This window comes from Triturus cristatus, chromosome 5_2, assembly GCF_964204655.1.
Source record: "Triturus cristatus chromosome 5_2, aTriCri1.1, whole genome shotgun sequence".
In the NCBI taxonomy this organism is placed as follows: Eukaryota; Metazoa; Chordata; class Amphibia; order Caudata; family Salamandridae; genus Triturus; species Triturus cristatus.
In genome coordinates this window covers 191,463,292-191,479,435 of record NC_140588.1, presented here as the reverse complement: position 1 = coordinate 191,479,435, position 16,144 = coordinate 191,463,292, and the positions used below count along the sequence as shown (strand labels likewise).

Genomic DNA, 16,144 nt, shown 5'->3' with positions numbered 1-16,144 from the left:
TGTGTGTGCTTTTGAACAAACAGCACTGGTGCATCATAAGAGGAGTGTCTGTTTATGATATATTTATATTTGTGAAAGTTTGTGAGTGACTAAAAGTGGGTATTTATTAGGCCTGGGCGAAAATTTCATTCCGTTAGCGGAAATTGCGATAATTTGACATTTTCGCGTTCCGCGGAGAGCGCGAAAATGTCAAAAATTCCGGTTTCCGCAGCTTGGCGATAATTTGTTTCTTGCTCGCGCTGTAAAATAATACATTCTCGCGCGCGCGCGATCGCCTTACCTGAATCCCTGCGTTCGCCGACAAGTTTTCTTGATCCGATCGTGTTCTCCATGAGATGTTGTATTGTTTTTAGCCATTTGCGCTGTCTCGCGACAGTTCGCGCCCGCAGTGACGTCATGCGTCGCGCGATCACGTCTTTCTTCTCGCGATCATGCACCGCGAGAACAACTCAAAACAAGATGGCCGCGCCCGCAAGCAACCACATGGGTAAGTTGGCGACCCGCAACCATGCAGAAAATCTCGCGAACATGCCGGAAAAAAACTTCCGCATCTTCGCGATATTTCTGCTTGTTTGCGATAATTTTAAACATTTTTGCGATAATTTGCGAAGGTTAATTCCGCAAATTCCGCCCACCCCTAGTATTTATACCTGCGCGTGTACATAGGTGGTTTCAAGTGTGCATGTGTGTGTACTAGCATGAGGCTTGAGAGTGCTTGAGATTAGGGAAGTCACACTAAATGAGCATGGATGAATAAGTGTGTGACTGACTGAGTGTGAACCAGTGTGCATGATTAATTGTGCAAGACAGTTACAGCAAGTACAACTGAGTGCCAGGATGTATTGCTTAGTTCAAATTGGCAGGTCTGTGTGTGGCCTGGCTGGTGATCGTCATTGAGAGGCTTTTGGCCTAGCCATGCATCGGCTTTACTATGTACGACAAAGACCGAACACGGATTGCACACTGCGGCAAACGGCAAGTGCTATGGCAGTCTAGCCATCATGCAACTGGAGGAGCGCCTTTAAGACTCCATCCCTTACACGTCATCAATGCACCATTTGAATTTATAATTGGCATTATATCCACTGTGCCTTAATAAGATTAGCGTGTGTGAACATATAATGAAGCATTAATGTGAGCGAGCATTAATGAAATGTAACCCTTGAAAACTGAAGCTTATAAACGTGTTCACTAATGCTCAGTTTAAGATGAAAATGTATTCTGTATTCACGTTGCATTGAGAGTTTAAGTTACATTTACACATATAGTATGAAAGTCACATATGAAAGTGTAATCATGTATGCTCTTATTTATGTTTGCATTTACTTTTGATCTGTAGGTGCACAAGTATAACTATGTATTGGAAGTGCGCGTTTAAATGTTTAGTTAAAGTTAGCCAGACTAAAGAAAGGAAAGGCCTTGTGAATTTGAAATATGATTTGCTTGGTTAGAGTGTTCTCTCTTTTACAAGTGCATTCTCAAGGATTCATTAGTTCGAGAAAAGAAATATTGTTTTCTGTACTAGTTTCTTTTTATGTTCAAGACATTATTATTATTAGTTTTTTAAAAATGAGAAACAATACAGAGGAAATGAGGAGGGAAAAGAAAAATCACATAAAACATCTGACCATTGCATGATGTGTACATAATTGTGGTACATACAATTGTTGACGTTAAAATACATAAAATAACAATAGACGTAAACCCAACTCTCAGGATGTAACAAAAGCATGTGACGTTGAGCCATGGCAGAGTACAGGACTGGATGAGATGAAACATATGTAATTGCAAAGTGTACACATCTCAACAAGTGTTCCTGATGTGGTGTCGAAGAATAAAGGGGGATAGAGAGGACAGGGGAGAGAAGAGGAATCATGTGATACTGAGCATGGGAGGTATCATGGAATTCAATGTTGCTAGTAAGATATTGAATTAGTGGCCAGGAGGAGATTGAGGGATTTCACTTTCAAAGGATGTGTTGCGGATAAAAAGGTCAAGTGTACCCCAAATACATTAGGAGGTTGCTATGTAACCTCTGTTATGCGATTGGGATATGTGCGTGCTCTGTAGATAGGTTACCCAGGCCCACCAGGTATGATAGGATACGTTATTAGTAGATTTCCAGTCAAGCAGTATTACCTTAATAGCGATGGTGAGCAAAGATCAAAGAGGGAAAGGTCCAATTGCAGGGAGAGCAATGAGGGATCTGCCAGCTGAGGACATAGGAGGAATATCAGGAGGAATAGTGGAATAGTTGTTCCAAAAAACTTTTGTAACTGTGAGGACACATACCGCCAGTAGGGTTGTAGGTGCGGGCAAGAGAAGAACATATGTTCTTTGTTGCTGGGGGACAAGTCACTTGTCCAATATGTATCAGAATCCTTCAGCTTTAACCAAAACAGCTTTGCCGGGGTCCAAAATATGAGATGAGCTGAAAAAACATCTGGTCTGGGTTGGAATCAGTTTGTGTTGAAGTAGTTGTGATCCTACTTTGGACCAAGTGTCCGTGTCCGGTGGGACAAGGTTGTTGTCTGTACTAGTTTCTTGAAAGTAAGGCCCAAGAAGAGAAATCTTGGCAAGAAGCGCGAAGACCTAATGACCTCCTATTCATTGTGTATCAAGAATGGAGGGATGTTCAAGGTTGCAGCAACTGTCCAAGTTCTGTGTGATGGGAAAGTCTAGTAATATTGCAAATGCACAACATGAGGATGGAGATGATTAGTCTCTGGAGGGGTGGAAAGAGATATAATTGTTGCTGAATTTTCCGTCTGTTTTAATTAGTGTTCACCATTAGAGTTTAGAGCAGATTGTCTTAGACTTTGAGGGGATATAGACCTATCTGCTTCCTTTGTTCTCGCAAGTGTGAAGCTTTCTGCTAAAAACATATTCCAATGCTGGGAGACTTCTACTGGAGTCTTCATTATGCTGACACCCTTTCTCATTTCCACATTTCCTTGAGACCATATTCTAGGAACCATCCATATGCTAACTTAGAGCCCTGTTTAGATTACTTTAAAACGTAATCATCTTTGAGAGAGAGAATCAGGGTTTCTTTAAGGAACACATATTTCTAGTTCTCAGTTTCTGTATTACTGTGGCTGTGATTAAGTTGTATCTTATCCTACTGAGACTGAACCGATTGCGATATTTCAGCTTGCCAGTTGTAATCCTGTAACTTTTTAATATTCTTCTGACATGCACATAGATTGGTTTGACTATTATTTGGAAATAAAACACTTAACTTTGATTATTGATTCCTGGTACTTATTATGGGCCAAATGGGCTTCACAAAAGTTGAATTGTTTTATCATTCATAACTCCCATTTCATCTCAGTCAATTTAAAAAGATCCATCAGCTGAGAGATTGTAAATCACACTTCTGCATGCTTTCGCAACTATGAGATACAGGACAAAAAAATAGCGTTGAACATGAAGTGATAGTGGGACACCATTGGCCTTAACACAGTACAGCATGGGTCAATACCGTAAGCAGCCATTACAAGCAGATCAGTGAGCAGTACAATCACAATTCTTCAGATTAAATATCAGCAGGCTGTAGTCACACTATAGAACAATAGAGAACACACAATAGCACAGAGCTACTTTAACTCAGGGCCGGACTGGCCACCAGGGCAGTCAGGCAGTTCCCAATGGACTGGTCTGACAGACAATGGGTGATCCTGTTTTTTAGCCATTTATGGGCCTGTTTTCTGGCCAGGTGGGCTGGTTTTTACTGGTAATTTCTTAAATATCTCAATAAGCATTGCCTGCAGTAAATACAAATGTATGCAATCTCCCATACCGGGCAAAATTGCCATATCTTTACAAGTTCAAATCTAACCCGATTTGCAAATGTGGGCCACTTTTTTAGCCATATGATTTGTTAATGGGGACCGCTTTAAATTTTGTGCCCGGGCCTATTTCCTATCACAGTCCGACACTGATTGAATGCATATTTAAGTCTTCTGGTAGTTTGTAGATACCAATGCAATCAAGTGTCTGATGAAACATACTTGGCTACTCAGGTGAAGGTAGTATGGTACTCCTCTCCCCAGGGACTCTTTCTTCGCACTCAGAGTCAAGTAAATTGTGAAGCAGATATATATTCCTAGATTGATAATTATTGATCATTAGATCCCTGCATCCCTCAAGTTGCTCCTTGCAATACACAAAATCTTCCATCCAGCAATTTATTTGAAGGGGAGAAGTTCTTGCCGCTGTGTACCGCCCCCACACTTTGACAGTAAAAATATACGTGCCATTAGGTGTCTCATCCCAGCAATGTATGCTATTGTAGACCAAACTCTCAAATGCATCATTGACTGACTCTAGACCCCAGTGATGGCTGCACAAAGGAGACATGGACAAGGGACAAAGGACAGATATCATTATGGCTGTAAGATTGCTCCACGTAGACAGGAAGCCATGTTTTCAATCAATGGGTTTGAATTTTGCAAGTAATTACCAACAAAGAATACAAGGCCAGACAGCACTTATATGTTAAAAGAAAGCTCATGACTTGAAATGTTGTACCACTTGTGGCGAAGTGATAAACCAGCCCTAGTGACCATTTACTGGCCTGTGAGTCCACCATTACTGCAAATCATACTGGAGTGCTACACACATATGCTAACATGTTAAAGCTGTAATGAGGGTAATTTTTCAATGAAACTGTGCTATTCTGTTATTCCGTTGGGCAGCAAGCAAAACTCAAGAACACAAAAAGGGAGTCATAAACATGGTTCAACAAAGAGTGCAGAACCTCTTGCATCCAATTTAGCCAAGGCAATAAAATCAAAAGACAGTGTGCAAATTAGAATGACAAGGAGGAGTTACACGTCAACCTTACACAAAGAGAGAGGGATGAATCCTGCTGGCAGTCAATAAATGAAGCTTGTGCTGCCAGAGACTCAAAAAAGTGTTGGTCACTGATTGCATGCGACAATGAAGCAGGGGCTCCACCTCCCCCAAACCACATCTTGACTTCATCATGGTACAACAATTTTCAAAAACTTTACCTAGACTCTGACACATTGTCACTGGTGGGAGTTGTCAAGGAACCATCTGAGACCTCTGTTAGCGACCTCTTCTCTCTGGGAAATATTAAGGCCACTATTGGCTGAATAGTTCAGTTAAAAGCCCCAGGTCCTGATGGTATACCGGGGGGGCTTTTTCTATATGACAACCTTATTTGGTCTTGTCACATCTTACTACTTTTGAATGCCATGGCAAGAGGTGCCCGGATCCCAGGGTCCTGGAGAGGGGCTGAGGTGGTACCCTCATATAAAAAAGGGGACAGAGAACAACCCAGCAACTACAGGCCTATCAGCCTAATAGATGTGATACAAAATTATTTTGTCGAGCCCTTCTACAAAAGATACAGGCTTGGGCTGATGAAAAAGCTATTTTATCACTGTATCAAGCGGGTTTCAGAGAAAATACAGGAATAATAGATCAGGTATTCCGCCTTCTCCTTCTATACTGGAAAGTCGTGGTCATTGGTAGGAGCAGTTTGTATATTGCCTTCATTGTCTTAAAGTTTGCTTTTGACTTAGTACCCAGACAGAAGCTATGGCAAGTCCTTAAAGAAATGGGAATCCCAACTGAACTCCTCGATCTAGTTATAAGCCTTCACGGAGACAATTTTGCCCGTGTGAGGTGAGGTTCGCAAGGACAACTCCCAGACCCTATTTCCGTTAGCAGGGGAGTTTGGCAAGGATGTGTATTGGCGCCCACACTCTTTTCCCTATATATGAATGATGAGGTATGATTCATCTCCCAAAATCCTGCCAATGTTCCAAAAATAGGAAGGGCCAAGATTGTGACCCTTTTATTCACAGCTGACACACTGTTGGTATCCAAAACCCCGGGCGGGGGTTACAGTTACTTTTAAATCAATTCAAACACTTCTGGGATATGTGGGGTCTAGAGATTAACACCACCAAAACAACATTTATGACCCTAAATCCCCATAAATCCTACAGGGGAAGGCCAGTTTTGGGAGGGGCATCATTGGAAAGAGTAAGCAAATTTGATTATTTAGGCGTAAAATTATCCGAGAAAATTAGCTGGAAACCCCAGGTACCAAAGACAGACCTGAAGTACAAGCAAATAACAGGGGCTTTGGGAAAAGAACACCACTCATTGTCAAGTAAGCCAGTTTATGATCTAAAAGCAGTTAGTTCTGCTTTGTATGGGTCAGAATTATGGGATTTCGACAAATTAGAGGAGCTCAAGAGAACAGCACATAAATTCCTAAGAAGTTTAGTGATGTTGCCCCAGAGCACCCCGCTTCATCCCCTTATGTTAGATATGGGAAGACGATCTTTTACCGACATAGCCAAGGTTCGCCCATTGCTATTTTGGGCTCGAATTAGGTCGACCCTGGAACTCTCCTCATATGCTGATGCTATGGCGGATGTAATCCACCGGGATACTGGTTAAAATATCAGTTGGCTGGGCAATATATGGAGGCTTCTAATAGACATAGGGTTGCATGGTGGCTGGGACAATTCCAATCCATCTATGCTAAAAAAAAGCCTAGTAAAGAGGCACTTCTGGGACTGGGTTACACATGTAGATTGCCAGAGATCTTCTTGGGGGAAGTTAACAATAGAATTTAGACTCAACAAACAGATTAGCTTGTTTGAGCCTTACCCTGACTTGATACAAATACCGCATGACAGAAAGATGTATATTCAGTTTAGATTCGGCTCCTCCCTCTGAATGACTTCCAACGTAGATGGCACAGCAATGCACCAACATTAGCAAACTGTCCGAAATGCAAGACTCCCACTGAATCCATGGCCCGTGTTATGTTTGCTTGCCCAGTTTACTCATGGTCTAGATCAAATTGGCTGAAATCGAGTTGAAAACAAATGGGAACACGCAACTATCGGGAGGCCATGCAAATCTTTAAATTAGACACAAGACCACTGTATGCCTGTGCTGTCTCTAAGTTTCTCGGTCACATGTAAGGTATTCAGAAAAGGCTCCGAGGCGGAAGACTATGACGGGGGGCAGTATCATTTGGATACACTTCGCATAGCGTTTTACTGCGCTCTTGTTATAATCTTGTTTCCCACACAAACAAGATCTGGGTTCAAATTGAGAGCCATCTACAAGCATTATGGTAGCACTGACTCAACTTGAGCATTTCTTAGTGTGGTTGGTCTGTAATATAGAAATTGAACAAACCAAGGAGATGTTAACAAGAATGATTTATTAATATAATTGTAACAATGATGTATTTTAATTTTTTTATGTTTTTCTTTTTTTGATAGAGTATATATATATATATATATATATATATATACTTATTTACAAGGTACGTAGATGTGGAGTCAAGTAAATCTGTACGTATATCTGTTCACTTATCTTAAAATTTTGGTTTTCAATATTTTTCTTCACAATATTGTAACTGCTCAATAGACCTTACATGATATTCTGAACTGCAGAAAACAGATAAAGAGCCAGGACTCGTTTTTGGAATGGGGGTATGATCAAGACTTGGAACATTCTAGATCTTAGGTTCCTACTTTGACCATAGATTCTGAGTTTGAATTGATGGAATATTGGTTGTTACCCATGGACAATACAGTGAACGATGTAGAGTTCCTTGAAGGCAATTTTTCCTAGCCATTCCAGAACATGGAGGCTTGAGAGCTGTTCATGTTTAAAACTAGTTTTGCTTTGCTGTTCCGGATCCATGGAATCATCAGTTTAGAGAAGAAGGCCGGCTAGAATAGTCAAGATGTGATACAAACCAGTGAGATGGTCGTCTGCACTCTGTGTGGACTCCATTACGTGGAAAGGTATGGTATAGTATTCTCATGGTGTGAAATGCACCTTCCCTCACTTGGTTAATGTGTTTGAATTGAGATGGTAGAGTCCATAGTCATACACAAGTTCATCAATTCCTCTGAGGTGGCGAGTAACAGTCCAATTTCCTAATACCATGTAGCGGTAGAGTCATCATTTTATTATGATCAGCAGCGTGGTCAAACATCAAGGGATACCTACCTGAGAGGTGAAATGTTCAGAGCAGACTGGAGGAAGGGCAACAATGTGGGCTCTATTGGTGGAATAGGAGCTGATAACTTTTTTTTGATTGCACTATGCACAGCTCTTGAGGCACAGCCGGGAGCAGGGCACTGAGAGCTCATTTTTTAAGCTACTTGAGTTAAAAACTGTACTGAATTGTTTTAATTTGCGCCGTATTTGAATCCCCTCCTACTCAGCAGAGTGTTTGCTGACGTAGGTTCAACTTCCCTGCAGAAGCGGCGGGATTGGCCGGTTGCTAGGACACGCCCACCTCCGTAGCCACGCCCCCTCGGACATAACCCGCGCTGATCACGAGCGCCGCGTTTGATTGCACTATGCACAGCTCTTGAGGCACAGCCGGGAGCAGGGCACTGAGAGCTCATTTTTTAAGCTACTTGAGTTAAAAACTGTACTGAATTGTTTTAATTTGCGCCGTATTTGAATCCCCTCCTACTCAGCAGAGTGTTTGCTGACGTAGGTTCAACTTCCCTGCAGAAGCGGCGGGATTGGCCGGTTGCTAGGACACGCCCACCTCCGTAGCCACGCCCCCTCGGACATAACCCGCGCTGATCACGAGCGCCGCGTTTGATTGCACTATGCACAGCTCTTGAGGCACAGCCGGGAGCAGGGCACTGAGAGCTCATTTTTTAAGCTACTTGAGTTAAAAACTGTACTGAATTGTTTTAATTTGCGCCGTATTTGAATCCCCTCCTACTCAGCAGAGTGTTTGCTGACGTAGGTTCAACTTCCCTGCAGAAGCGGCGGGATTGGCCGGTTGCTAGGACACGCCCACCTCCGTAGCCACGCCCCCTCGGACATAACCCGCGCTGATCACGAGCGCCGCGTTTGATTGCACTATGCACAGCTCTTGAGGCACAGCCGGGAGCAGGGCACTGAGAGCTCATTTTTTAAGCTACTTGAGTTAAAAACTGTACTGAATTGTTTTAATTTGCGCCGTATTTGAATCCCCTCCTACTCAGCAGAGTGTTTGCTGACGTAGGTTCAACTTCCCTGCAGAAGCGGCGGGATTGGCCGGTTGCTAGGACACGCCCACCTCTGTAGCCACGCCCCCTCACGCCTCCCCTGGACCCTCCTCTCTGCCATAAAGCATGTGTCCCCACCGGAAGCGCAGCGGACGAGCGCAGCGGGCGCGACGATTGCGCGCCGAAGGCGCGCATAAGGCAAGCTCGTCTGCGCTCGTCCGCGCCGAGGACGGGCCAAGGGCTACCCCCTCTGCTGCTCCAGTCCCACGATCAGCTACCAATTCGGTGAGACTCATCTACACCTCTGCCGAACTACTTGACCTCAGGCACGTAGCTGATTTTCCTCATGCTCTACCACATCTAGGGTATACCAATCCCATCCTAGGCCCATACCAATGTCCTATTTGCAGAAAGGAAACCCTTAAACCCGCAACAACTGTCCCACTACTGGTTCAAGCAGCGCTAATAAATGCCAGATCCCTCCCCAAACACAAGCTAGAAATTGCCGACTTGATTGACACGCATAAACTGGATCTCTTATTCATTACAGAGACATGGGGGGATGAAGCCTCCGGCCCAGACTTCAGAGCTGCCACCCCTATCAACTACAATGTATGCAGACTAGACAGGACTAAAAATAAAAAAGGTGGAGGCATAGCAATAATCTATAAAAACGAGTTTAAGCTCACAACGACGCAATCTAATTGTCCTGAATACGAGGCTTTCTTTTTCACACTAGGCCTCTCGGCCAAGTCATCGTCTAAGGGCATGCTAATCTATCGCCCTCCTGGGTCAAGATCCAAGTTTCTAGCCAACATAGGCAATATGATTGAAGCAGCTGCAGGCTCCCCTCACTTCACCATACTAGGTGACTTTAACTTTCACTTAGAAGCCTTCAACGACCACGATACCACGCAGCTAACTACAGACTTAGCAGCTGCCGGCCTGCTGCAATTGATAAAATCTCCCACGCACCAAGCAGGCCACACACTAGATGGTCTATTCACCAACAGTCCCTTTATAACCGTTACCCAAGTAATCCCCCTGATCTGGACAGACCATGCAGCGATCTGTTTCTCTGTTGAAATTAATCCTACCAAACCTCCTACTACAACCTCCTCTCAATTTTCTTACAGAGATTGGAAAAACATCAATCTAGCTCATTTAACAGAGATGATGCAGGAAGGTCATATCCCCAACGAACAGGACCCCACTATAGCGTCTTCTAATTACTTGACAAACCTAAACACGGCCTGTAACAAACTAGCCCCGATCAAAATTTCCCACCGCAACAGGAAAATACCATCAGCTCAGTGGTTTACAGAGCCCCTTAGGATTCAGAGACAGTATTGCAGGAACCTTGAAAGGCAGTGGCGCCGCCACTATAGCCCTGCAGACAAAATGACCTATAAAAACGCCCTTTCCATCTACAAAAGACTTATAGTTTCTGAAAAAAGTCGCTACTATACGTCACAAATCAACCAGGCGAAAAACTCGGTAGGAGAACTATTTCAGGTGGTTACAACCTTGTCCAATCCCCCCGCCGCGCGCCTAGAAGGCTCTCAGTCTCTATCGGACGCTCTGGCCAGCTTCTTTGAGGAGAAGGTTAGTTCCATTTTCCTCACCTTCTCTCATTCCTCCCCTTCCCCCTCCCCTGTGGCACTTCCCATCAATACTCCTCCCATCTTTTCATCTTTCGACACCATCAATCAGGAACACATTCAACATCTGGTAGCCAGCACCAAATCTGGATCCCCCCTCGACCCATGTCCCCCTGCTATCCTGAATCTCATCCCAGAAGCGATTTCTCCCGTGTTGTCTACTATCTGCAATGCCATGTTTTCAACAGGCATCTATCCATCGGTTTGGAAGGAGGCTATTATTAAGCCTCTTCTAAAAAAGCCAACTCTGGACCCTCTTCTCCCCGCCAGTTATAGACCTATTGCCTGTCTCCCCTTCCCAGCCAAGATTTTCGAAAAAACAATGAACATCCAGCTTTCGAAATTCATTAATGACAACGATCTACTTGATGACACCCAGTTTGGCTTCAGACAGGGACACGGAACGGAGACAGCACTGCTTAAAGCTGCAGATGAAATCAGAGCAACGATGGACAAGGGTGGAGCGGCGGTCCTAATACTTCTGGACCTTTCCGCTGCATTTGACACGGTCGATCATGTCACTCTGATCGACCGTGTCTCGGCTTTAGGAATAAGAGGCAAGGCCAAAGATCTTATTGCTTCATTCTTGGCCAATCGCCCTCAGACAGTCAAGATGGGTAATTTCACCTCCCAGGCCTTCTCCCTCCCATGCGGAGTCCCACAAGGCTCCTCGCTAAGTCCGACGCTTTTTAATATCTATGTATCGGACTTAGCGAGGGTGATAAAATCGCATGGAATTGCCCTTACAACGTACGCCGACGATACTCAACTAGTATTATCGGTGCACAATAATGGAACATCTGTCGCAGCCAACTTCCAAGAGGGAATGAAGGCGATAAGCTCCTGGATGTCATCAAATTGCCTCAAACTAAACTCTGATAAAACGGAGGTGATGACATTCGGGAGCTTGCAGCCGGCATGGTCCCCACAGTGGTGGCCATCTCAGTTGGGTCCCCCCCCCCCAACCGGTAGTCAAGGTCCGCAATTTGGGAGTCACTTTTGACAATAAGTTGACTTTCCTCCATCACGCCAACGCTGTGGTGTCATCTGCCTTCTACACCCTAAAAAAAATAAAAAAACTACTTCCTTACTTACCACAGTCCGCGGGCAAAACACTTATCAGCACCTTAGTGTTCTCAAGAACCGATTATTGTAACTCCCTTCTTCTGAACGCTCAGGAAAGGGTACTCAATAAACTCCAGACGGTGCAAAACGCCGCGGCCAGAACCCTACTACACATCCCCAAATTCACCTCCACGTCTCCTTACATCAAAGAGCTACATTGGCTCCCTATTAGGAGCCGAATCAAATTTAAGGCTCTGTGTATAGCCTACAAAACTCTGAACAACTCCGGACCACAGTTCCTAAAAAAAGCCCTCTGCCCAGTGGAACAACCTAGGACCTTACGATCGTCCTCAGCCTACTTGTTGAAAGTCCCACGGACAAGAAAGGCCAGCTGGGGAGATAAATGTTTTACTATCGCTACTGCCAAGCTGTGGAATACACTACCACTCCACATCAAAACGGCCCCTACGCTGCTCAAGTTCAGAAAGAGCCTTAAAACATGGCTGTTCTCTGCCTAATTCCCCCTCATCGCAAGAAGTGAGTTCTGTAATCGATAGCGCCGAGACACCCGTACGGGTATTTGCGCGCTTTAAAAATTGCATAAAATAAATAAATAAATAAATAACGTTTATCAGCATAGCCCGATCTTCTGTGTTGCCCAGTCTATGGAGTAGTTGTTGTTGGTAATAATGTCAAAGGCTACGGAGTGGTCAAGGAGGTTCAACAGTATTTTGAGGTTGCGCTTGCTAGCAATCAGTGCAGATTCAGCTCCTCTTGCGAGTCCGAATCCCACAGCAAAAGGCTAAGGGCCATAAATCAAGAACGGCACAAACATTATCACCGCTTTACCGACAGGAAACTGCCGCTAAAGCGGCGATAAGGGGCTTGATAATATGCCCTAGAGAATTCCAATAGAAGCCCATGTTTGAGGTCCTTGACACCAGAACCTGGGCTTCTATTGGAATTCTACAGCGCATATTATCAAGCCCCTTATCGCCGCTAAAGCGGCGATAATGTTTGCGCCGTTCTTGATAATATGGCCCTAAGTTTTCCCTGTTTCAAAAGTCAAAAACTCCACCAAACCCGTTTTTGCCACATCCCCACTTATGGGTCTTAGATATATATCTGCATAATACATAGTTGTTGGAATTTGCTAACCTGTAGGCTATGGCCATGTTAAAGTATTACATAAATCATGTTTTTCTCCAAGCAGGTTATTTATTAAGTCGCTGTGCAGTAACTGCTGTGCTGTGTGGCTGCCATTGAGCATGTATTTTTCCAGCTCATCGGATTAACACATTGGAGCGCCCTGTCGTTTCTTGTGCTCTTACTGTGCAAAGCTCTGGCAAAAGACATTAAACAAGAAAAGCCTGTTTCAGGGGTGGCCGGAGGGCTGAGGGCTGGAGCCGAGCGGATATTTGCGAAGAGCTTTGAGAAGCAAAACCCGGCACTGTAGTATAGTCATCAAGAAAGGACAGAAACAAATCTCGCCTCCCATCCGGAGGCGTTGGCGCCAGTGACACAACACGTCCTGTACCCTCAAGAACGTTTAATGAATACAAGCTAGCCAGATTGCCGACGCTTTTCAAGCAGAGGGCGCGAGGTGCCACACAGGCTTGGTTAAACCAGACATCTTTAAAGTGAGTAGAGCTCGTTGTTTTTATCGAGTTAATGCGGGTCGTTTTCACCATTCTGCTCAAGTGATCTTTGCTGGCTAGTTCAAGTATGGAAGAGATACTTGTGTGGTAGTTGAAAGGGCAAAGCTCAAACTCACAGAATGTCAGACAAATTGCTTCTAACGGAGATGATAATAGTCTGATAATAAATTGCAGCGGCAAGCACGTTTCAGTGGCATTCAATGTTGTGCTCTGTTATTTCAATATTTTTTTCTCTGTATATTATTGGATAGAGCTGCTTTGAGACCTCTTGATGTTCCCAGTCTGCTACAGGCGCAAGTGCATGTTGTAAAATTTCGCTACCACATGTTCCTCAGAGCAATGTGAGTTAATCCAAGGGTCTCTGGACAGATATTGCCTCTTGAAAAAAATGGATCTTTGTGTGATGTGGATTAGAACCTTTTAAATAAAAATGATTTGATGAATATTACCTTTCCCGTCCGAATATCATCACAGCTTGGCTATGAAGCCGGATTTTCAACAGGTAAGACTATTAAAATGGACTTCATAGTGCGCCGCACAACGTGCAAATCGGTGTACACCCTACTTTTAGGCTCCCCATTGCAGGTGCTTAAGAATGGAAATAGAACAGTTTGTGGTTTGCCCACGGCATAGCCTTTTATTCACATCAATACCTTCAAACTTCATTGGTAAAGACAGTCGAGAAAAGATAGGCATGTCGCGGATGCAATAACAAAGAAGGATACTCCAGAGAAAATGACATATTACACATTTGGAGCCACTTCTAACATATTGACATGAATCTGCTGTGTTCGTTGTGCTAGAGGGCCCCAGCGTCACATATCTGCCACGGTCTCACCTTGGGGCATCCATGAACAATTACAAAGAAGACATTTGGTAGGCAAACTTTGGTGCAAACTTCTCCACATCCCCTCCTTTCCAGAGAGGTAGAAAGCCAACTAATTCCCAGGGCACCGCTTGGCGCACCAGCCTTCTGGAAGTACATGAACACAGGTGCAGCCCTCAAGAAGCTCGAACCAGATATCGCGGGGTAGGGCAGGAGGGTGCTGAACAACCAGCTGGTCAGTTCCTCCTCCTGCTAGCCGGGTATCGACACAAAACAACACCCCACTCATGGGTCAGTCGAGTCATAGAACCCAATTCTTGGGTATCCCCCATTATTCTGCTGTCACGGACATCGCGACATGGCGAGGAGATTACTGGCAGACTCCTCCTCCCCAACAATGGCAGAGATGGGCAGTGGCCCCTAAGGTGGTCTGGATGAAAAGCTCCTAACCCCTGACAGACAGCTGAACCCTGTTACTGTGGGACAACTCCACCCTTGCCAACTGGAGTAAACTATGCCTTACCGTACCCATCGAGGAGCCTGGCAAGATTCTCCGCACAGAATAGTTAAGCTTCTTCACTGACTCTTTCATAGTGCTGACGGGCACCCCCCTAGGCCAGACTGACTGTGGAATCACCTCGAACCACAAGATTGACGTGAACGGTAAGCATTTTCTAACTTTTGACAAGGTGAGAATAATGCTTCCCTTATGCCCCCACATCCCCAGCAGGACCATATCATTGCCCCCGCATGGAAGATAAAAATATCCTGGGTGGGCAAGCCCCCCTCCTCAAGAGGTTTTCAACAAGGTTCTCCATCCTAGGCCCACCAATACCCACCCAGTGATGCTTGAATCCTTCATCCAGTATGGCTCTCTCAAGACTGGATCCATGAACGCGGGTTACTGCTCTGCGAATAAAAGAGTGGCCACACCAGCACACATGCACCAGCCCTCATCCACTTGGTGGGTGAGCACTCACAGCACCGAAACTGCCCTCATCGCCGCCACCGATGACATCAGGGCCCTGCTGGACAACGGAGAAACCGCGGCCCTCATCCTCCTGGACCTGTCAGCCGCCTTCGACACCGTCTTTCACCACTCTCTATGCACACGCCTCCACGACGCTGGGATCCGTGACAAGGCACTGGACTGGACCACCTCCTCCCTCTCCGGCAGAACCCAGAGCATCTGCCTCCCCCCTTTCTGCTCCGAAGCCACCGAGATCATCTGCGGAGTACCCCAGGGCTCATCCTTCAGCCCGACATTGTTCAACATATACATGGCACTGCTCGCCCACGTAGCCCGAATGCACGACCTCAACATCATCTCTTATTCCGACGACACACAGCTGATCCTCTCCCTCACCAAGGACCCCCGCACTGCCAAAGCCAACCTCCACGAAGGAATGAAAGCCGTCGTCGAGTGGATGAAGAACAGCCGACTGAAGCTAAATTCGGACAAGACGGAAGTCCTCATCCTCAGCTCCACCCCCTTGGCCTGGGGCGACTCCTGGTGGCCGACCGCACTCGGAACAGCAATTACACCCACCGACCACTCACGCAACCAGGGGTTCATCCTCGACTCTACCCTCTCCATGACAAAACAGGTCAACGCCGTCTCATCCTCCTGCTTCAACACCCTCTGCATGCTCCACAAGATCTACAGGTGGATCCCCACCGAAACAAGAAGAACGGTCACCCAGGCCCTCGTCAGCAGCAGGTTGGACTACGGAAATGCCCTCTATGCAGGAGCCTCGGCCAAACTCCTGTAACGAATTCAACGCTTTCAAAACACCTCTGCATGCCTGATCCTCGATATCCCTGGCCGCAGCCACATCACACCCCACCTGAGAGACTTGCACTCGCTCCCCGTCAACAAGAGGATCACCTTCAAGCTCCTCACCCACG

At 45.4% G+C, this 16,144-nt stretch overlaps 1 protein-coding gene across 5 annotated transcripts in view; it reads left to right on the top strand.

Annotated features, from left to right (window-relative positions):
- LOC146822776 (beta-Ala-His dipeptidase-like) overlaps positions 1 to 16,144 on the top strand; it is a 362,817-nt gene that overhangs the window by 86,257 nt on the left and 260,416 nt on the right. Inside the window, exon 1 of one of the 5 annotated variants that reach the window (XM_085606968.1) lies at positions 13,196 to 13,392. The exons of the other annotated variants lie outside the window; for them this stretch is intronic. The gene's annotated coding sequence lies outside the window, so the exon portion shown is untranslated. Of the gene's footprint in view, positions 1 to 13,195; positions 13,393 to 16,144 lie in introns of those variants that run through there. 5 annotated transcript variants of the gene reach the window in all.